The sequence below is a fragment of the Orcinus orca genome, chromosome X (assembly GCF_937001465.1).
Source record: "Orcinus orca chromosome X, mOrcOrc1.1, whole genome shotgun sequence".
In the NCBI taxonomy this organism is placed as follows: Eukaryota; Metazoa; Chordata; class Mammalia; order Artiodactyla; family Delphinidae; genus Orcinus; species Orcinus orca.
Genome location: NC_064580.1, coordinates 89198691 through 89222729, shown reverse-complemented (window position 1 = coordinate 89222729; position 24039 = coordinate 89198691). Strand labels below are relative to the sequence as shown.

General features: G+C 36.7%; 1 long non-coding RNA gene across 1 annotated transcript; it reads right to left on the bottom strand.

Moving 5' to 3' along the window:
* Positions 1 to 9885: 9885 nt before the first annotated feature.
* Positions 9886 to 23718, bottom strand: LOC117198039 (uncharacterized). The gene is made up of 3 exons (XR_004478965.2): positions 22773 to 23718; positions 21514 to 21702; positions 9886 to 10147 (listed from the first exon to the last, which is right to left on the bottom strand). It is a non-coding gene; the product is annotated as an uncharacterized LOC117198039 (long non-coding RNA).
* Between the last annotated feature and the right edge of the window lie 321 nt (positions 23719 to 24039).

Below are 24039 nucleotides of genomic sequence, written 5' to 3'. Positions count from 1 at the left end.
AGAGAAGTTTGACGGTAGCGGTACGTTGGTGCCACCTCGTGACACAAACCTGAACTGCAGCTTGAGCTTTCCGGAACTGGAAGGTGGGAGGGAAGGGTGGCCAAAACTCACCGGACAAATTTCTGAAAGTCTGGGGGGAAAGGGAGGCATTGCTAGTGTACAAGGATACTGACAGGCACCAGACAGAAAATTCAGCCTCTTACCATGCTGAAGAGAAAGCTCTATGTGAGAACAAAAAGATTTTTATTTTTATCCTTTGAGACCTAAGGCCAAATAGCTAGAGACCTGTATATAAGCAACAAAGCATCCATGTCATTAATGATCTTTTTCTTTCAACATCTTTATTGGAGTATAATTGCTTTACAATGTTGTGTTAGTTTCTGCTGTATAACACAGTGAATCAGGTATACGTATACATATATCCCCATAGCCCGTCCCTCTTGCATCTCCCTCCCACACTCCCCCTATCCCACCCCTCTAGGTGGACATAAAGCACCGAGCTCATCTCCCTGTGTTATGTGGCTGCTTCCCACTAGCTATCTATTTTACATTTGATAGTGTATATATCTCCATATCACTCTTGCAATTCATCCCAGCTTACCCTTCCCCCTCCCCGTGTCCTCAAGTCCATTCTCTACGTCTGCATCTTTATTCCATTTTTATTTTCACGTTCCATATATATGTGTTACCATACGGCATTTGTTGTTCTCTTTCTGACTTACTAGAGTCAGAGTAAGACAGACTCTAGGTCCATCCAACTCACAACAAATAATTCAATTTCGTTTCTTTTTATGGCTGAGTAATATTCCATTGTATACATGTGCCACATCTTCTTTATCCATTCATCTGTCGATGGAAACTTAAGTTGCTTCCATGTCCTGGCTATAGTAAATAGAGCTGTAGTGAACATTGTGGGACATGACTATTTTTGAATTATGGTTTTCTCTGGGTATATGCCCAGTAGTGTGATTGCTGGGTCATATGGTAATTCTATTTTTAGTTCTTTAAGGAAACTCCATACTGTTCTCCATAGTGGCTGTATCAATTTACATTCCCACCAACAGTGCAAGGGGGGGGGGGTCCCTTTTCTCGACACTCTCTCCGGCATTGGTTGTTTGTAGATTTTATGATGATGCCCATTCTAACTGGTGTGAGGTGATACCTCATTGTAGTTTTGATTTGCATTTCTCTAATGATTAGTGATGTTGAGCAGCTTTTCATGTGCTTCTTGGTCATCTGTATGTCTTCTATGGAGAAATGTCTATTTAGGTCTTCTGCCCATTTTTGGATTGGGTTGTTTGTCTTTTAAATATTGAGCTGCATGAGCTGTTTATATATTTTGGAGATTAATCCTTTGTCTGATGATTCATTTGCAAATATTTTCTCCCATTCTGAGAGTTGTCTTTTCATCGTGTTTATGGTTTCCTTTGCTGTGCAAAAGCTTTTAAGTTTCATTAGGTCCCATTTGTTTATTTTTGTTTTTATTCCCATTTCTCTAGGAGGTGGGTCAAAAAGGATCTTGCCGTGATTTATGTCATACAGTGTTCTGCCTATGTTTTCCTCTAAGAGTTTGATACTTTCTGGCCTTACATTTAGGTCTTTAATCCATTTTGAGTTTATTTTTGTGTATGGTGTTAGGGAGCATTCTAATTTCATTCTTTGACATGTAGCTATCCAGTTTTCCCAGCACCACTTATTGAAGAGGCTGTCTTTTCTCCACTGCATATTCTGGACACCTTTATCAAAGATAAGGTGACCATATGTGCATGGGTTTATCTCTGGGCTTTCTATCCTGTTCCTTTGATCTATATTTCTGTTTTTGTGCCAGTACCATACTGTCTTGATTACTGTAGCTTTGTAATATAGTCTGCACTCAGGGAGCCTGATTCCTCCAGCTCCATTTTTCTGTCTCAAGATTGCTTTGGCTATTTGGGGTCTTTTGGGTTTCCATACAAATTGTGAAATTTTTTGTTCTAGTTCTGTGAAAAATGCCAGTGGTACTTTGATAGGGATTGCATTGAATCTGTCGATTGCTTTAGGTAGTAGCCTCATTTTCACAATGTTGATTCTTCCAATCCAAGAACATGGTATATGTCTCCATCTATTTGTGTCATCTTTAATTTCTTTCATCAGTGTGTTATAATTTTCTGCATACAGGTCTTTTGTCTCCTTAGGTAGGTTTATTCCTAGATATTTTATTCTTTTTGTTGCAATGGTAACTGGGAGTGTTTTCTTAATTTCATTTTCAGATTTTTCATCATTAGTGTATAGGAATGCAAGAGATTTCTGTGCATTAATTTTCTATCCTAGTATGTTACCAAATTCATTGATTAGCTCTCATCGTTTTCTGGTAGCATCTTTAGGATTCTCTATGTATAGTATCATGTCATATGCAAACAGTGATAGCTTTACTTCTTCTTTTCCAACTTGGATTCCTTTTATTTCTTTTTCTTCTCTGATTGCTGTGGCTAAAACTTCCAAAGCTATGTTGAGTAATAGCTGTGAGAGTGGGCAACCTTGTCTTATTCCTGATCTTAGTGGAAATGGTTTCAGTTTTTCACCATTGAGGACGATGTTGACTGTGTGTTTGTCATATATGGCCTTTATTATGTTGAGGAAAGTTCCCTCTATTCCTACTTTCTGTAGGGTATTTATCATAAATGTGTGCTGAATTTTCTCAAAAGCTTTCTCAGCATCTCTTGAGATGATCATATGGTTTTCCTCCTTCAATTTGTTAATACGGTGTATCATGTTGATTGATTTGCATATATTGAAGAATCCTTGCATTCCTGGGTTGAACCAGGAACTTGATCATAGTGTATGATCCTTTTAATGTGCTGTTGAATTCTGTTTGCTAGTATTTTTTGAAGATTTTTGCATCTATGTTCATCAGTGATATTGGCCTGTTGTTTTCTTTCCTGTGACATCTTTGTCTGGTTTTGGTATCAGAGTGATGGTGGCCTCGTAGAATGAGTTTGGAAGTGTTCCTCCCTATGCTGTATTTTGGAAGAGTTTGAGAAGGATAGGTGTTAGCTCTTCTCTAAATGACAGAATTCACCTGTGAAGCCATCTGTTCCTGGGCTTTTGTTTGTTGGAAGATATTTAATCACAGTTTCATTTTCAGTGCTTGTGATTGGTCTGTTCATATTTTCTATTTCTTCCTGGTTCAGTCTCAGAAGGCTGTGCATTTCTAAGAATTTTTCCATTTCTCCCAGGTTGTCCATTTTATTGGCATATAGTTGCTTGTAGTAATCTCTCATGATCCTTTGTATTTCTGCAATGTCAGTTGTTACTTCTCCTTTTTCATTTCTACTTCTATTGATTTGAGTCTTCTCTCTTTTTTTCTTGATAAGTCTGGCTAATGGTTTATCAATTTTCTTTATCTTATCAAAGAACCAGCTTTTAGTTTTATTGATCTTTGCTAGCATTTCTTTCATTTCTTTTTCATTTATTTCTGAACTAACCTTATGATTTCTTTCCTTCTGCTAACTTTGGGCTTTTTATGTTCTTCTTTCTCTAATTGCTTTATGTGTAAGGTTAGGGTGTTTATTTGAGATGGTTCTTGTTTCTTAAGGTAGGCTTGTATAGCTATAAACTACCCTCTTAGAAGTGCTTTTGCTGCATCCCATAGGTTTTGGGTCGTTGTGTTTTTATTGTCATTTGTTTCTAGGTATTTTTTGATTTCCTCTTTGATTTCTTCAGTGATCTCTTGGTTATTAAGTAGTGTGTTGTTTAGCCTCCATGTGTTTGTATTTCTTACAGATTTTTTCGTGTAATTGATATCTAGTCTCATAGCATTCTGGTCGGAAAAGATACTTGACATGATTTCAATTTTCTTAAATTTACCAAGGCTTGATTTGTGATCCAGGATATGATCTATCCTGAAGAATGTTCCATGAGCACTTGACAAGAATGTGTATTCTGTTGTTTTTGGATGGCATGTCCTATAAATATCAATGAAGTCCATCTTGTTTAATATATCATTTAAAGCTTGTGTTTCATTATTTATTTTCATTTAGGATGATCTGTCCATTGTTGAAAGTAGGGTGTTAAAGTCCCCTACTATGATTGTGTTACTGTTAATTTCCCCTTTTATGGCTGTTAGTATTTGCCTTATGTATTGAGGTGCTCCTATATTGGATGCATAAATATTTACAATTGTTATATCTTCTTCTGGGATTGATCCCTTGATCATTATGTACTGTCCTTCTTTGTCTCTTGTAATTGTCTTTGTTTTATAGTCTATTTTTTTCTGATATGAGAATTGCTACTCCAGCTTTCTTTTGATTTCCATTTGCATGGAATATCTTTTTCCATCCCCTCACTTTCAGTCTGTATGTGTCCCTAGGTCTGAAGTGGGTCTCTTGTAGACAGCATATATACGGGTCTTGTTTTTGTATCCATTCAGCCAGTCTATGTCTTTTGGTTGGAGCATTTAATCTATTTACATTTAAGGTAATTATCAATATGTATGTTCCTATTACCATTTTCTTAATTGTTTTGGGTTTATTATTGTAGGTCGTTTCCTTCTCTTGTGTTTCCTGCCTAGAGAAGTTCCTTTAGCATTTGTGGTTTGGTGGTGCTGAATTCTCGTAGCATTTGCTTCTCTGTAAAGCTTTTAATTTCTCCGTCAAATCTGAATGAGATCCTTGCTGGGTAGAGTAATCTTGTTTGTAGGTTTTTCTCTTTCATCACTTTAAATATGTCCTGCCACCCACTTCTGGCTTGCAGAGTTTCTGCTGAAAGATCAGCTGTTAACCTTATGGGGATTCCCTTATATGTTACTTGTTTTTTCCCTTGCTGCTTTTAATTTTTGTTCTTTGTGTTTAATTTATGACAGTTTGATTAAGATGTGTCTTGGTGTGTTTCTCCTTGGATTTATACTGTATGGGACTCTCTGTGCTCCTGGACTTGATTAACTATTTCCTTTCCCATATTAGGGAAGTTTTCAACTATAATCTCTTCAAATATTTTCTCAGTCCCTTTCTTCTTCTCTTCTTCTTCTGGGACTCCTATAATTCGAATGTTGGTGGGTTTAATGTTGTCCCAGAGGTCTCTGAGACTGTCCTCAGTTCTTTTCATTCTTTATTCTTTATTGTGCTCTGCAGTAGTTATTTCCACTATTTTATCCTCCAGGTCACTTATCTGTTCTTCTGCCTCAGTTTTTCTGGTATTGGTCCCTTCTAGAAATTTTAAAATTTCATTTATTGTATTGTTCATCTCTGTTTCTTTGCTCTTTAGTTCTTTAGGTCCTTGTTCAACATTTCTTGTATTTTCTTCATTCTATTTCCAGGATTTTAGATCTTCTTTACTATCATTATTCTGAGTGCCTTTTCAGGTAGACTGCCTATTTCCTCTTTATTTTTCAGGTCTGGTGGGTTTTTGCCTTGCTCCTTCATCTGCTGTGTGTTTCTCTGTTCTTTCATTGTGCTTAACTTACTGTGTTTGGGGTCTCCTTTTTACAGGCTCCAGGTTCATAGTTTGCATTGTTCTTGGTGTCTGCCCCCAGTGACTTATGTTGGTTCAGTGGGTTGTGTAGGCTTCCTGGTGGAGGGGACTAGTGCCAGTGTTCTGGTGGATGAGTCTGGATCTTGCCTTTCTGGTGGGTGGGCCCACGCCCGGTGGTGTGTTTTGGGGTGTCTGTGACCTTATTATGATTTTAGGCAGCCTCTCTGCTAATGGATGTGGTTGTGTTCCTGTCTTACTATTTGTTTGGCATAGTGTGTCCAGCACTGTAGCTTGCTGGTCATTGAGTGGAGCTGGGTCTTAGTGTTGAGATGGAGATCTCTGGGAGACCTTTTGCCGTTTGATATTATGTGAAGCTGGGAGGTCTCTGGTGGACCAGTGTCCTGAACTAGGCTCTCCCACCTCAGAGGCATAGGCCTGACACCCAGCCAGGGCACCAAGACCCTGTTAGCCACACACCATGTGTTCTTTTAAGAGCACTCTTAAATAACATCCTGATATTATGCGGTACAACTTTACTTTCGAACTGATAGTTGCGGTGGATGGGATTTTTGCCTTCCCCAGATGGTTGAAGTTTACGATTCCATTAATGATCTTTGTGAGCCATGTTTGCACTTATTATGACCATCTTTCCATGCAAATATTTTTATATCATAATATTTTAAGTTATTTTACAACATAATTTCAGGTTTTTTTTACATTGACCAGGCATTTCATCATACGGATGCTCCAAAATTTATTTCATCTGTATCCTAGTGATGAAAGTTTATTTCCCTTAGCATATTTTCTATTCTGACAATAGTATACTTTACACTCTTGCTCATACATATGCAGATATCTTTGTACGCATTTCTTTGTAAGTTCCTGAAGTTTTTCTTCCAAAACTATACAATTTGAAAACTTTTATATTAACACGTTACAGGGGGGCATTGGTGGGATGAATTGGGAGATTGGGATTGACATATATACACTAATATGTATAAAATAGATAACTAATAAAAAATGAAAAAAACACGTTACATTCAAAATTCTATTACTAATTTATATCCTTTACAATTAGGTATTACAGTGCTTATTTTTCGCATGTTGGTGATACTTTGAATCATTGCTAATCTAATAGACAGTTAATCATCTCTCATCATTTGTTTCCATTATAACTCACTTTTAATCCTTACCTTGATGTGGCATAATCAATTCTCACAACTTCATGTTATTTGGAATTCAGAATGTTTCTGATATTACCTGTTATCAGCTTTATGTGGATGGCATGTTTTCACTGTCTGTACACTGGTAAAGGCTAAAATTCAAGCCACTTTCAGGTAACTATTTGCACTGGAAGGCTGAACTTGTCCTCTTTAACCTCAGCAAACTATCTTGGGCAAATTCTAGCATTGTTATAAGAGAGCCTGATGAGTATGTGAGTGTGAGTGTGTGTGTGTGTGTGTGTGTGTGCGCGTGTGTGTGTGTGTGTGTGTGTCTATGAGAGTGTGCTGACAACTACATTTCCCTCTGCTCCCTCTGCCCCTTCATGGCTTTGCTTCCCATTTGATCATTTCTGCAGAATTAAGCTCTGACCAACCACCTCCCTAAACAGAGCTGCATTTGTTGACAAAACATCCCTCCCTTATGCTTGGGCAACTGTGCTGTTGTAGACACATGGGCTTGACACATTTAAATGTACATTTTACTGCTCTCCACACTACCTGATTTATTTAACTGTGTTCAGTAGAATCTCTACACAGGATTTCCCCTGGGATGTGATGGACTGTTTCTGGATTTCAATTATGTTATCTGCACATGTTCCCTCATAGATAGTTAGCTCTATCACTTTGGATTATTTTTGCAGAGCTTCAGTGGCTTATCAGGTGGGCCCATAATGCCCCTTTCTTTTGCCTCTTAATTAATCTCATTGCCAACTTACTGTAGGTAGGGATTAGTGAAAATGCAGGGGATGAGTCCTGGGCTTCCCTGAGTCCTTTGACCTTGGAACAGAAGCATTTTAATGCGTAGGGAGTGGATCTGACAAAATGTAACTGGAGGTGTTAGCACAGTTTGGAACATTTGGAAAGCTTGCGTTATAATAGAGATTTTTAAAGGGAAAACTAGAGTATTGAGGCCAAAGTACCTGAGTGTCCAAGGGGATTGTTAAGGGTTGAATTGTGTACCCCAAAATGATATGTTGAAACCCTAATGACAACATACCTCAGAATGTGAACTTGTTTGGAAATAGGGTCATTGCAGATGTAATTAGTTAAATCAAGATGGAGCCATGCTGGAGTATGGTAGGCCCTAAGGTAAGGAAGCAATGTTAAGAAACTCTCCACCAGGTTGCACCTACAACAAATGCCTTTTTTTAAATCATGTTTGGGAAGTTCACCTCTATTCCTAGTTTTCTGAGAATTTTTTTTACCATGTAAGGTTGTTGGTTGTTGTCAAATGCTTTTTCTGCATCTGTTGAGATGATCATGTGTTTCTTCTTTTATTGTATTAATAAAATGTATTATATCAATTAATTTTTAGATGTTAAGCAAATCTTGCCTTCCTGGGATATGTTGCTGGATTCAATTTGCTAATATTTTATTAAGAAATTTAATGTCTTTGTTCATGTGGGATATTAGTTTGTAGATTAATTTTCTTTCGCCACCTTGGTTCAGCTTTTATATCAAGATAATACTGCTATCATTTTCCAAAACAGTTTGTTAAGGATTTTTTTTTCTTTAAATATTGGTGGAGTTCTCTGGTGAAGCCATCTAGGCCTGGACTTTCTTTTGTTGGAGTATTTGTAATTACTAATTAATTTTCACTACCTGTTGTTGGTCTATACAGATCTATTTCTTATTGAGCTAGTTTTAATAATTTATGTCTTTTCTAGGAATTTGTCCATTTCACCTAGGTTATCAAATTTGTTGGCATAAAGTTGTTCATAGTATTCCTTTAAAATCGTTTTACTTTCTGTGGAGTTGGTAGTGATGTGCCCCTTTCATTACTTACTTTTGCCATTTTTTCCATGGTCAGTCTAGCTAATAGTTTGGCACTTTGGCATACATTTTCAAAATACCAACTTTTGATTTTATTGATTTTTTTCTATTCTTTTTCTAATGTCCATTTCATTGATTTCTGCTCTATTCTTTTTTGTGCTGCATTGGCTTAGTTTGCTCTTCTTGTATATAGTTTTTTAAGATGGAAGTTTAGGTTATTGGTTTGAGACTCTTCTTTTCTGATATAGGTGTTTGAAGGTATAAATTTATCTCGGAGCATTGGCTTAGTTGTATTCCAAAACTTTGATATGCTATGATTGAGCATTCATTTCAAAATATTTTCTAACTTTCTTTTTTGCTTTCACCCATGTGTTACTAAGAAGTGTGTTAATTTCTGAATGTTTTGGGATTTCAAAAATTTGTTTCTCTCTTGATACTTAAATTAATTCTCTTGTGGTTAGAGAAAACATATGGCATGATTTTCATCATTTTAAAGTTATTGAGACTTGTCTTACTGCTTAGTGTATTGTCGACCTTAGAGAATGTTCCATCTCCATTTGAAAAGATTGTGTATTCTGCCTATGTGGAGTGAAGCATTTTATATATACAGGCACATGCACACCTGTAATACTTGTTGATAATTCTGTTCAAGTCTTCTATATCCTTGTTAATTTTCTATCTAGTTGCTCTACCAATTACGATAGAGTTTTGAAGTTTCCAACTATTCCTTCTTTCAATTGTCAGTTTTTGTTTCATGTATTTTGGGGCTCAGCTTTTTTGTTTTATGTTCCTGAGATATCGGCCCTTTTATCATTATGAAATATTTCCTAATATCCTAATGATATTTCTTATTTTAAAGTCTATTTTTTCTAATATTAATGAATTCATTCCAATACTCTTGTAGTCACTGTTTGCAAGACATATCTTTTAAGAATCTTTTACTTTCAAACCATTTGTGTCTTTGAATCTAAGGTGTGTCTCTTTAAGACAGCATATAGTTGAGTCTTGCTTTGTTATTGAGTTTGTCATTTGTTTCCTTTTGATTAATGTAATTATTGATGTGCTTAGATTTTCATTTCTCATTTTTGTATTTGTTTTCTATATGTCTCTTACCATTTCTGTTCATCTATTCTTACTGGATTCCTTTCTTTAGGTTAAAATTATTTTTGGTATCCATTTAAATTCTTTTGTTGGTTTTATGTTTTTACAATAGTTTTTGAGATTTTTTTTTTGTTAGAGGTTGCTCTAGGGATTACAACATGCATCTTAATTTATCATAATCTATTGCAGAGTAATACTAATTCAATTCCAAACTAATAAAAATAATTTGCTCAAATGAAAGTGCATTCCATCCCTCCCTCCTCTGTGCTATTGTTACCAAGTCCAAGTTCATACTACTTACTGCACAACAGGCCAAAAATTGTGAGACAAGGTGTTGAGACAAGGAATCTTGACTTTATTTGGAAAGCCAGCAGACCAAGAAGGTGGCGGACTAATGGCCTAAAGAACCATATTAATTTGGGGTATAATTCATGCTTCTTTTATGCTAGTGAAGGGAGAAGCAGGAGGAGGTAAGGTCAGGTGGTGAGCAATAGCCTCAAGCAGCTGGGCACTGGTGGTGGTCTGAGGGAGGTTACGAAACTTCTTTTTTCTTGGTCAGTTGACTCTGATTGACATTAACCTGGTCTGATGTTCCTGCAGAACTAGATAGACAAATGTTAGTTTTTCTTGCTCATGTTTCCTTATCACCACGCGGGAGGTAGAGTTTCTTTGAAATGAGGCTATCATGTACACCCGAAGCTTTGGGCAAAATTCCTTTAGTGACTAATATGTCTATGTGCAGGGCTAAGCAGAGGATTATGACTCAGAGGTTAAAGCAGCAGAAGAGATAGATACATTATGGTGTCAGAGTCTTTCCCTGTTATACTATTATTGTCATATATGTTACATCTATATATGTTATAAATTCAACAATACAGTTATAATTATTGCTTTGTAGCATCTTATGCCTTTTAAAGAATTTAAGAGAATAAATGAGACAATACATTGATAAGTTCTCTTAAATTAGCCCATATAGTTACCATTTCTGTTGCTATTCATTTCTTCCTGAGGATTCAAGCTACAGTCTTGTGTCATTTCCTTTCAGCCTATAGGACTTCCTGTAGCATTTCTTGTAATATAGGTATGCACAGCAAATTCTCTCATCTTTTTCTGAAAATGTCTTTATTTAACCTTAGCTTTTAAAGGATAATTTTGCTGGATATAGAAATCTTGGTTGACAGGATTTTTTTCTACCACCATTGCCTCTGACCACATTACTTCCAATAAGAAGTTGAGTACTAATCATATTGTTGATCCTCTGTATGTGCTGAGTTATTTTTCTTTTGCTGTTTTCAAAGTTTTCTCTGTCATTGGTTTTCAATAGTTTAACTATGATGTGTCTCATTGTAGATCTTTTAGTAATTATTCTACTTGGGGTTGGTTGAGCCTCTTGTTACTGTAATGTTTGTCATCAAAATTTGGGAAGTTTTCAGGCATTATTACTTCAAATATATTTCTCCCCCCCACTCTCCCCTATTGCAACTCCTATTGCTTGTTAAACTTCATGATGTTCTTCAGTTCTCTGAAACTATTAATTTTTTATCATTCTTTTTCTCTCTGTTCTTTGGAGTGGATAATTTCTCATGATGTTACCCCTTTTTGGTGTTATGATTATTGTTTTTGCCATTTCAAATATGCTATTGAGCTTCTAGTGAAATTTCATTTCATTTATTATACTTTACAACTTCAAAGAACCAAATGGAAATTTGGTTATTTTATTTCTTTCTCTTTATTGGGGATCTCTATTTGTTGATTGATTGTTGCCACACTTTTGTATAATTATTTTTAAGTGCTTTCTTTAGCTCTTTGAACATATTTTTAATCACTGCTTTGAAGTGTTTATCTGCTAAATCCAATATCTGGAGACCCTCAAAGACAGTTTCTTTTGGCTTTTTTTTCCATGAAAATGTGTCACAAATTCTTGTTTCTTTGCATGTCTTGTAATATTTTGTTGAAAACTGGAAATTTTCGATAATATATTTTCAACTCTAGTAGTTGTTATTTTCATTGTTTAGTAACAAGCCCAGGCTAAAACTGTCTCAGCTGTGATATTTGGCAACTGATGTCTTTGTTCAATTGTGTATTTGTACGTGTGTGTGTTTGTGTGTGTGTATACACACATTTGTTTCTATTTATAAGGTGAGCTATGTAGGAGTAGCCCCTGGTCTCTGTAGCTTAATGGTCAAACAAGATTGGATACAGTTTGTGCTCAAATATCTCAAGCCAGTAAGGTTTCTGACCCCCGTCATTGTATCTATGTGTGAGTAGAGGAACACATTCAAAGTTCTGGCCATTTTCAAGTCTATATTTTCCGGCTTTACTTTTTCTTTAAAGAATGTCTACAGAGTATTATTCATTATACCCCAGGGTAAAAACTCCCAAATGCCTCCCATATACCTCCTTCCTATACAAGGAAGGCCAGAAGTACAGTGGGCTTCTGGGTTGGTTGAGTCATTAGGTCAGTGATATAATCAAAGGCCCAGATTTTGTCCACTTCTTTGATCTGCTGTCTTAAGTGTTGACTCCACCTGCAGTCTGGAAACAAAGAGGAGAAGTTCCAGCATCACCTCCAGACACCTGGGGGTGGCAGGTGAGAGGCGGCTGGGAATGTTGTTTCTTTAAGTGGATGCTGGTTACACAGTGTGTTCATTTTATGAAAATTATTTAAGCTGCACACTTAAGATGTATGTACCTTTCTGTGTATATAATATACTCAGGAAAAAGTTCTATAAAGTGAAGCAATTTATGGAAAATATTAGCAAAGCAATACAACTGATGGTGTATGATTATGTGGTACTGGTGTATGATTATGTGAAGGTGTTCAAGAATAACTGATACCTGGGAATCTGCCTTATACCATCAATAGTGTCATGCCTGTTTTTGATGGATGGAATTAAATAAGCAGTAAATACCCATTGTTGATAATTCAGACTAAGAGAAGAGGCTTAGGAGAACAGACCCTTCATAAAGAGTACTATTTGCTTAGCTAATATTTCATTTAGCCTCAGATGGAAATAAATCTATTTGCACTTGTTGGGGTGGCCACTTGACTTCCCCTCTCTTTGGAATAAGACTTGGGAAAGACAGACCCAGTCTCAGCAAATATTAGGAATATGCACTATTCTCTCATCTTCTATACCCAAGGCAGGCATTGCTAATTGATCCCAGCACTGTTGCCCATCGTTTCCAGATAAAATCTTGAATTATTTGAAATACAGTGTCAAAGGCAGTTGCTGCCAACAATTGAAGCTGGCACTTGAATGACATTTACTTGACATTTTAGACCTAAACCTCCATCCTTGTCTTAATCTGGAAGGTGCCAAGATATGGATCCCACCTTTGCCAGGGGCACACCCAGAAGACTTGCTATGCCCAGAAGAGAGCACAGAAGAGAAGAGGGTGACAGCTTCTGTCCAAAACTAGAGCTCAACACTCCATGTCTTCTAGACACCATGTCTGTGATCTCAATCCCACCTGCCCTGATTACAGCTGGCTTCTCTGAACCCCAACTGTTCCTCTCCTCAGCAATATCAAAGTCTCAGGAGCATGGCCTTTACTTCTAGATGGAAGGGGCTTGCCAGGATCCACCTGCATAGCCCAAGCATAACAGCACATAAAAGCAGATTCCACAAAAGCACCTTCTAATTTTTATGGCCCACAGTACAGTTGACTCTTGAACAACACAGGCCCACCTATATGCAGTTGTTTTTCAATAAATACATTGGAAAATATTTAGGAGATTTGTGACAATTTGAAAGCACTAGAAGATGAATTGTGTATCCTAGAAATATCAATAAATAAATTAAGAAAAAGTTTGGTATGTCATGAATGCATAAAATATATGTAGATACTATTTTATATTAACTACCATACATATACAAATATCTATTATAAAAAGTTAAAATTATTAGAGAAATGTAAATCAAAACTACAATGAGATATCACCTCACATCAGTCAGAATGGCCATAATTAAAAACTCTACAAATAACAAATGCTGGAGAAGGTGTGGAGAAAAGGGAACCCTCCTACACTGTTGGTGGGAATGTAAATTGGTGCAGCCACTATGGAAAACAGTATGGATGTTCCTTAAAAAACTAAAAATAGAGCTGCCATATGATCCAGCAATCCCACTCCTGGGCATATATTCAGAGAAAACTCGAATTTGAAAAGATACATGCACCCCAATGTTCATAGCAGCACTGTTTACAATAGCCAAGACAAGGAATGTCCATCAACAGAGGAATAGATAAAGAAGATGTGGTATGCATATATATATATATATGTATATACATATGTATATATATATACATACAATGGAATATTACTCAGTCACACAAGGAATGAAATTCTGCCACTTGCAACAACATAGATGTACCTTGAAGGTATTATGCTTAGTGAAATAAGTCAGACAGAGAAAGACAGATACTCTGCTGTCATTTACATATGGAATCTAAAAAACAAAACCAATGAGTGAATATAACACAACAGTAACAGACTCACAGATACTGAGAACAAACTAGTGGTTACCAGTGGGGAGAAGAGTGAGGGAAGTGGAAAGATAAGTGAAGGGAATTAAGAGGTAAAAACTACTAGGTATATAATAAATAAGATACAAGTTTGTAACGTACAGTACAGGGAATATAGACAATATTTTATAATAGCATTAAATGGAGTATAATCTATAAAAATATGGAATCACTATGTTTTACACCTGAAACTAATATAATATTGTAAATCAACTGTGTTTCAATAAAATTTTTAAATAAAATGTCTATGCAGCTTATAAGTAGACAAAAAATTACTAGAGTAAATTGCTTAAAAACACATGAGTTAAGAATAAGCATTCTGGCTTTACTTTTTGATGGGCCTTTTCACACCTCCTCTGTCCCTTCACACAATCTCAGTATCAGACAGGAGTGTGTGACTAGCTTGGCCCTTCCTATTTTCTGCTTTGAATTCACATATATACAAACATGATAGCAATGTTGGTAGGATTCAGGTAGATTTTGTTTTCCTTTCCTGTATTTCATAGTTTTCCTACAAAATAATTCACATCATTCGTGCAGTTAGAAATAATGATAACTTGATGGAAATAAAAATACCCATTCACTGTGATAGAAAAGTAACTCAATCCATAAAGAAGAAGACCTCTAAGTCCACAGACAAATTGAGGAACAGTATATTGACAGAGAAGTGCTGGTTTACTCATCTCATTGACTTCTACCAACAAAATGTCCCAAGTGTGCAAATTAAAATATCATACAAACTTCTGCCTCTGGAGAGATGGAGTACAAGTACTGTTCTTTATTCCTCTCCCTAAATTCAACTAAAAATTAAGGACATTATATACAATACAAACTTAAGAAGAGTCTGAAAGGTGGAAAGGAGAAGAGAGACTGACTAAGACCTCAGGACCCAAGGAATGACATCATGGTGAGTTCCTTGGGTTCTCTTTTTATCTCATGAAGGAAATATAAAAATAAGACAAGTAATTATTTAAGTTGAAAACAAAAACAATAGAGAAAATCAAACAAATAGCTGGTTCTTTGAAAAGTTTGATAATATTGACAAACCTCTAGCAAGAATGACAAAACAAAAAGAAGACATTTATCAAGAGTGAAACAGGAGACAGTTTCAAAACCTGCAGACATCAAAATAATAAGAGAAATATTGAAACTGTACACACAGAAATTTTACTACTTAGATGAAAGTGACAAATTCCTCCAAAAGCACCAACTACCACAAGTCACCCAATATGAAATAAATAATTTGAACAGCCATATAACTGCTAAGAAAATGGAATTTTTAATTTAACAACTCTCCAAAAACAAAATCTGCAGGCAAAGATGATTTCTCTGGAAGATTCTCACAAATATTTAAAGAATAATTAACACCAATTCTACACAATCTCTTCCAGAAAGAAAAGGGTGGAAGACTTTCAATTCACTTTATGAAGCTAGAATTACTCTGATGCCAAAACCAGGCAAAGAGCACACACACAAAAAAAGAAAATACAGAGTGATAGGAAGTCCAGAGATAAACCCACACACCTATGGCCACCTAATCTATGACAAAGGAGGCAAGAATATACAATGGAGAAAAGACAGTCTATTCAATAAGTGGTGCTGGGAAAACTGGACAACTACATGTAAAAGAATTAAATCAGAACACTCCCTAACACCATACACAAAAATAAACTCAAAGTGGATTAAAGACCTAAATGTAAGGCTGGATATTATAAACCTCTTAGAGGAAAATATAGGCAGAACACTCTTTGACATAAATCACAGCAAGATCTTTTCTAATCCACTGCCTAGAGTAATGAAAATAAAACCAAAAATAAACAAATGGGACCTAATTAAACGTAAATGCTTCTGCACAGCAAAGGATAACATAAACAAAATGAAAAGACAACCCTCAGAATGGGAGAAAATATTTGCAAATGTAGCAACTGACAAGGGATTAATCTCCAAAATATACAAACAGCTCATGAAGCTCAATATCAAAAAAACAAACAACCCAATCAAAAAATAGGTGGAAGACCTAAATAAACATTTCTCCAAAGAAGGCATACAGATGGCCAACAAGCACATGAAAAGATGCTCAACATCACTAATTATTAGAGAAATGTAAATCAAAACTACAATGAGATATCCCCTCACACCAGTCAGAATGGCCATCATCAAAAATTCTACAAACAATAAATGCCGGAGAGGGTGTGGAGAAAAGGGAATCCTTGTACACTGTTAGTGGGAATATAAATTGGTACAGCCACTATGGAGAACAGTATGGAGGTTCCTTAAAAAACTTAAAATGGAACTACCTTACGACCCGGCAATCCCACTCCTAGGCATATATCTGGAGAAAACCATAATTCAAAAGGATGCATGCACCCCGATGTTCACTGCAGCACTATTTACAATAGACAGGACATGGAAGCAACCTAAATGTCCATCAACAGAGGAATGAATAAAGAATATATGGTACATATACATACAATGGAATATTAGCCATAAAAAGGAATGAAATAGTAAATACCATTTGCAGAGATGTGGATGGACCTAGAGACTGTCATACAGAGTGAAGTAAATCAGAAAGAGGAAAACAAATATCATATATTAACATATATATGTGGAATCTAGAAAAGTAGTACAGATGAACTTATTTTCAAAGCAGAAATAGAGACACAGATGTAGAGAACAAACTTATGGATACCAAGGGGAGAAGCGGGGATGGGACAGATGGGGAGATTGGGATTGACATATATATATATATATATATATATATATATATATATATATATACACACACTACTATGTATAAAATAGATAACTAATGAGAACCTACTGTATAGCACAGGGAACTCTACTCAATGCTCTGTGGTGACCTAAATGGGAAGGAAATCAAAAACAGAGTGGATATATGTATACATATGACTGATTCACTTTGCTGTACAGCAAGAAAATAACACAACATTGTAAAGCAACTATACTCAAATAAAAATTAATTTAAAAACAGAAAAAATATATAGAGCAATACCTCTCATGAATATAGATTCAGAAATGCTTAACAAAATATTAGAAAATGGAATTCAGCAATATATAAAATGAATTATACATCATGACAAAGTGGAGTTTATTCCAAGGATGCAAGACTAATACAACATTTGAAACTCAATCATTAGTAGTCTACAGAAGAAAAATAATGTGATCAATCAGTGTAGAAATAGTATTTCATAAAGTTCAACACCCACTCATGACAAAAGCTCTCAGAAAACTAGGAATAGATGGAACTTCCTCAACTTGGCAAAAGGCATCTACAGATAACATTATGCTTAATGCAAAACAGAATGCCTTTCTCCTAAGATCAGGAATAAGACAAGGATGTCTGCTCTTGTCTTATTCAATGTACATTCTTATTCAATGTACTATTGAAATTGCCCCTAATTGCACAAGACATAGTTTTTACATAGAAAATCCCAAGGAATATAAAATTTTAAATGTTTAGAACTAACAGGGGAAGTACACAAAAATGTATTCACATTCACATATTCTTTTTCTATATTGCAATCTCATCCAGGATTTTTATTCTCAGGATTTTAATTTGCATTTCATTAACTAATGTGTTTTGGAATACCTTCAGATATTTATTGGGCATGAATATTGATTATTCTTTAAATGGATATCCTGTTCTTATCATCTGCCGATCTCTTCCTGTTTAATAGTAAGCATGCTTTATAAACTATTGATATAAACCCTACATTGTTTGCAGACGTTTTCTCTTGGATTTTCAGTCAACTGTTACTTATTTTTCCAAACAGAAAATGTTCAAAAATTTTCATTAATTTGTTGATTTTAAAGCAATACAGATCATTGTAATAGAAACTGAGCAATACCCTAGCCATCATCGATTACCCACATTAGAGCATTCAAAGCTCTGGAGCCTTCAGAACACAACGGAAAAGCGTTAGAGTAATTCCAGTTTTAACTACTGCACAAGCATTTACAAGGCTGTTTCCCTGATTTATTTAACCATCTCCTAACTGCTATAATCTGATCTGAAAAACGGGAATAATCACTGGCAGTGTGAATAGCTGCTAAGATTAAGGCAGATAAAATGTAAAATATATCTTGCTTAAAGAAGTACTGTGACTTTTTTTTTTTTTTTTTTTTTTTGCGGTACACGGGCCTCTCACTGTTGTGGCCTCTCCTGTTGCGGAGCACAGGCTCCGGACGCGCAGGCTCAGCAGCCATGGCTCACGGGCCTAGCTGCTCCGCGGCATGTGGGATCTTCCTGGACCGGGGCACAAACCTGTGTCCCCTGCATCGGCAGGCGGACTCTCAACCACTGCACCACCAGGGAAGCCCTATCGTTTTTTAATAGCTGCATAGTGTGTGTACTATAGTTTATTCAACTAATATCCTTTATTTGGGCATTTAGATTGTATTCTGGTGTTTTGTAACTGTAAATAATGCTACAATGAATAACCTTTTGTATATGTGTTTTCATATTGCTAAAATTTTATCTTTAGGGTAAAAATCCAATAAATGGAATTGCTAGGTCTAAGGGTAAATGCAAGGAATGAACTACTGATACATGTAACAACTATGATGGTTTTCCAGGGAATTATCCTGAGTGAAAAAAGCTGATCTCAAAACTTTCCACACTGTATGATTCCATTTATGTAACATTCTTGAAATGACAAAACTTTAGAAATGGAGACAATTTAGTGGTAGCCAGAGGTGAACGAAGTGGGAATAGGAGTACAAGGTTAAGAAGTTGTAGCCAAAAACAAAAAACACCCTAAACAACAAAAAAAGCAACAAGTAAGATCCTTGTGTAGTGGAATTGTTCAGTATCTTGGCTATATCTGTTTCCTGTTTGTAAGAGGTTACCATTGGGGGAAACTTGGTAAGTGGTACATGGATTTCTTTGTATTATTTCGTACAACTGCTTGTGAATTTGTAATCATCTCAAAAGAAAGTTTAATTTTAAAAGTTTAATCTTTAAAAAAAGGATTTTGCAGGTGCCTGGGAGAAGGAAAAGTATGTGACTCAAATAGGTCTTTTATTCTATAGGCAAATAAGTACTTTCCTGCTTCCTGGATGTTTGAAGAGTATCATGAGAGGTGTTTAATAATGAGTCTCCAAACAGATGCAAATTGATGCCCTTGAAAGGAAATCACACTTATATCTAATGATCCATTTTGTTATTCAAGCTGTCATTGTATTAGTTAAGGCTGCCAAAACAAAATACCACGGACTAGGTGGCTTAAACAATACGAATTTGTTTCCCACAGTTTTGGAGGCTGAGAAGTCCAAGATCAAGATGCCAGTGATTCAGTTTCCCAGTGAGCTCTCACTTCTTTTTCAGATGTCATCTTATTGCTGTGTCCTCACATGGTGGAGAGAGAGAGAGAGAGAGAGAGAGAGAGAGAGAGAGAGAGAGAGAGAAAGCAAATTCTCTGGTATCTCTTCTTAAAAGGGCACTAATCCCATTATACAGATCCCACTCTTATGACTTCATATCAACTGCACAAAGGCCCCGTTTCCAAATACCATCATATTGAAAGTTAGGGCTTCAACATATGAATTGGGGGTGGGGGAGCAGGGACACAATTCAGCTCACAGCAGTCATCATTGCAGTTTCAGAACAAACAAAAGAATTCAGGTAATTGTTTGTACAAAGGACAACTCACTGCCCTCTCTCAGTCTCTCCTACCTCAAGATGGTTGAGCTCAGGTCCCAGGTGCACAAGTGTTACATAGTAACAATGTGAATAAAAGATATTTTTTTAAACCCTGATGCAAAACAACATGGATGACTCTCACAAGAATAATGTTGGTCAAAAGAAGCAAGGCACAAAAGATGCATACATTATAAGATGCCAATTATATAAAGTTCAAATTCAGGCAAAACTAATGTATGGTGTTAGATGGCATGACAGTGGTTACCTGCTTAGGATGGGCCAGTAGTGATGGGGGAGGGAGAGCTCATAAGTGGCTTCTGGATTTGAATATAGTGTTCTGTTTTGTGATCTGGTTGCTGATTACACAGGTGTGTTCACTTTATGAAAATTCATTGAACTGTACTCCTATGATTTGTGTACTTTTCTATATGCATGTGACATATCAATAAAAATTTATAAAAGAAGGTCTGAATGAATGGAAATCTATACCACATTTGGGATACATTGTTGAGGCATCATTTTACACTGGAAAACTTCAGAAACTTGAGCTCAAATAGCTAAAATATTGAGTAAAATTCTTAATTTAGTTTCCTAATACTTAATATAAGTTCCTGTGATACTCACAGCATATGAGCTAAGAGAATGGATGTTTGTGAATTTTAGAAATATCTAAGAAGGAAAACCATACGTAGAAGTACATTCTTGTGAGGTATTGTTTACTTCCTTTCCTTTTGTTTTTCTCATTTCCTACCCCTTTTTCAGTAGGAAGCTTCAGCGTGGCATTGTGGCAGGGATGGAAGCAGAAGTGCTTACAGTCAGTGAGTCATCCTATTATCTGTAACTCATTGAATACATTTTGTGTCCCTCGATTGCAAGGGAGAACCTTGGAGGATACTCTTCCATCTCAAGACCAGTGGTGGCTCTAGGTGTGTCTAGGGAGACTGGGCAGCCAGTCTTGCCAATGATTCACCAACCTGGAGTGTGGAACTGAAAGAATAAGGTCACATGACCCAAACACATGCCAGCCAAGTTAAGGTTTATCTCTAAACTATTTGGCAAGAGAGTTGATAACAGCAGGGAAAGGTACAGGATTCAGTGCTAGATAAACCCAACAGTATTGACTCAGATCAGATAGCCTATCAGCTTGGCAGGAATGAGTTTCAGATTATTTTCAGTTCATTTGAAAGCCTTCTCCGATCACTTTGACCCATACAATTTGGAATCAATTGTATTTCCCTTTGTTTTTCCACATGATTTCACTTGTTGCTACAGAGGATAGTGCATATTTCCTACTGTGTGGCTAAGGACCCATTCCCATGGCTTATGACTATGTATGTGCACCAGAGTGTGCTTGAGTCCAGTGTGTGTGTGTGTGTGTGTGTGTGTGTGTGTGTGTGCGTGCGAGAGAGAGAGAGAGAGAGAGAGAGAGAGAGAGAGAGAGAGAGAGAGAGAGAGACCTGAATGAATAAATGTTTTAGACTATATCCTTTTAGGGTTTAACTGGAAATATAAACCAAGACAATCAGGTTGAAAATATTTATACAGATAAGATTTTGGTAAATTTATATTAATAAACATTTATATTCTTATATATGAAAATTCTTATTTTATCAATACACTGATGGTAATACACATAAAATTTGTCATTCAGCTCTGTTTTATTCCTATAGAATGCAAGGTGTCAGAGAGGGATTTGGCACAACGTATTCTGATGATTGAGAGAAAGACATGATGTTTCCCTGTTTTATAGATGAGGACAGCAACAGGGGAGAGACTTACCCAAATTCCCAGAGCTAGTGATGAACAGGCACCAGCACCCAGATCTCTTGATTCCCTTTCAATGCTTTGACCAGAAGCTCAATTATTATGCTTAGATTCTTTTCACAGGAACTTCTTATCAAGGGTACATTTGTCTTCCAGGGGCTCAAAATTATTTATAGATATGCAGTTCATAAACTTTCTGATAACCTAAAGCACGAAACGAATCAGACAAGAAAGCACAATGATTAAATGGCAGGATTATTAAGCAGAGTATCAGGAAAAATCACAAAAGTGTTTTCTGCTTTGGGTCCTGCCACTGTTTTGGCTAATAACTAATCTAGCCTCTCAGAGCTTCAGATTATCTTAAACTGAAGTTGGTGGATCAGATAACCTCTAAGACCATTACATTTCTTACAATCATAAGCAGATGAAAAACTTGGCTATTAAGAAGTTTTTGTCATCTATAAGATGAGCAAAAATTTCCTGGTGCTAACACAGATGGAACTTTCCTCACTACACGTTGGAGGAGGTTTGAGGCTGACCCTGTAAACTGTCACATATGGCTTCAGCATTAGCCACAGGCATTTAATCATCTAGATACTATAAACATAGTTGTGTACTAATCACCCATCTAGTCCTAGTGTTATGTCGATGAAAATTCAATTAACTATCAAGTTAAGAAGAAAAATAAGGGAATTTTATTTGAGCCAAACTGAAGATTATAACCCAGGAAGCAGAATTTCAGAAAGCTCTGAGAACTGTTCCTCCCATTAGAAGTTGAAGGCACAGTCATATACGTTTTCAATACAAAGGATTGTACATCAAAATGACATACTGATATTTTATGTAAAGTTCACCAAGAATACACAGTCCAGGTAAGCATATACAAAGCAAGGAGCAAGTCACTATGACCCCCTACAGAGTTGGGAAAGAATGCTATTCTTTTAAGAAGCTACATTACTAGCGTCAGAAGAAAGAAAAACAAACAATCACGCAGAGAAAGTATTTTATGTTTATTTTTTCTTATCTTGCCTTAAAATATAAATTTTATTTCATCAATTAGAAGTAGAGTATGAAGTGAAGGGGAAAATGACAACAGTTGAATACAAATGCTGTATTGGGCACCTTATATTGATTGTTTCTTTAGCTACTCACAATAATTCACTTATATAAGAATCATTGCTCACATTTTACAAATAAGTAAATAGGTACAGAGAGGTTAAGGGCATTTTTACAGTAACAGTATTAAAGTGCAAAAGCACTTTGTATATACTTACCTCATCACGCAGAATATTAAACATACATATGCTCAATGGTTCAGCTCTGATAAAATTAATTTTAACTGCTTCATGTAGGATATTCTTCAGTGAAGTATTTTTGTTTTCTTTTTCTTCCTTTTACTATGAATATGTGCAGTTGAAGAATTAATGAATGCTAATACAGTGTGATGACACAGCTTTGATTCTTGCTCAGGTGTCTTTTCCACTGTTTGGATATTTGCATTGATGATGCAAAAGAATGGTTGGTAAAACTGGAAATCAGGTTGCCAATAAATTTGGCAGTTTATATAAAATGGGAAAAATTCCTTGAAAAACAAAACTATCTACATGGATCCAAGAGGAAACAGAAAATCTGAATAGTCTCATACGTATTAAAGAAATTGAATCTTTAAATAAGAACCTATCCAAAAAGAAATCTCCAGGACCATATAGCTTCACTGGTGAATTCTTCCAAACATTTCAAAAGCAAATGATACAGACGAGGGGAAGATGGCGGAAGAGTAAGATGCGGAGATCACCTTCCCCCCCACAGATACACCAGAAATACATGTACCTGTGGAACAACACCTACAGAAAACCTACTGAACGCTGGCAGAAGACCTCAGACCTCCCAAAAGGCAAGAAATTCCCCACGTACCTGGGTAGGGCAAAAGAAAAAACAGAGACAAAAGAATAGGGACGGGACCTGCACCAGTGGGAGGGAGCTGTGACGTAGGAAAGGTTTCCACACACTAGGAAGCCCCTTCCCGGGCGGAGACTGCGAGTGGCGGAGGGGGGAAACTTCGGAGCCGCAGAGGAGAGCACAGCAACAGGGGTGGGGAGGGCAAAGTGGAGAGATTCCCACACAGACGATTGGTGCCGGCACTCACCAGCCCGAGAGGCTTGTTTGCTCACCCGCCGGGGTGGGTGGGGCTGGGAGCTGAGGCTCGGGATTCTGTCGGGAGCGCAGGGAGAGGTCTGGCGGCGTGAAAACAGCCTGTAGGGGGTTAGTGCACCACGGCTAGCCTGGAGGGAGTCCAGGGAAAAGTCTGAACCTGCCAAAGAGGCAAGAGACATTTTCTTCCCTCTTTGTTTCCTGGTGCACGAGGAGAGGGGATTAAGAGCGCTGCATAAAGGAGCTCCAGAGACGAGCATGAGCCGCGGCTAACATCCCAGAGACGGGCATGAGACGCTAAGGCTGCTGCTGCCGCCGCCAAGAAGCCTGCGTGCAAGCACAGATCACTATCCACACCCCCCTTCCGGGGAGCCTGTGCAGCTCGCCACT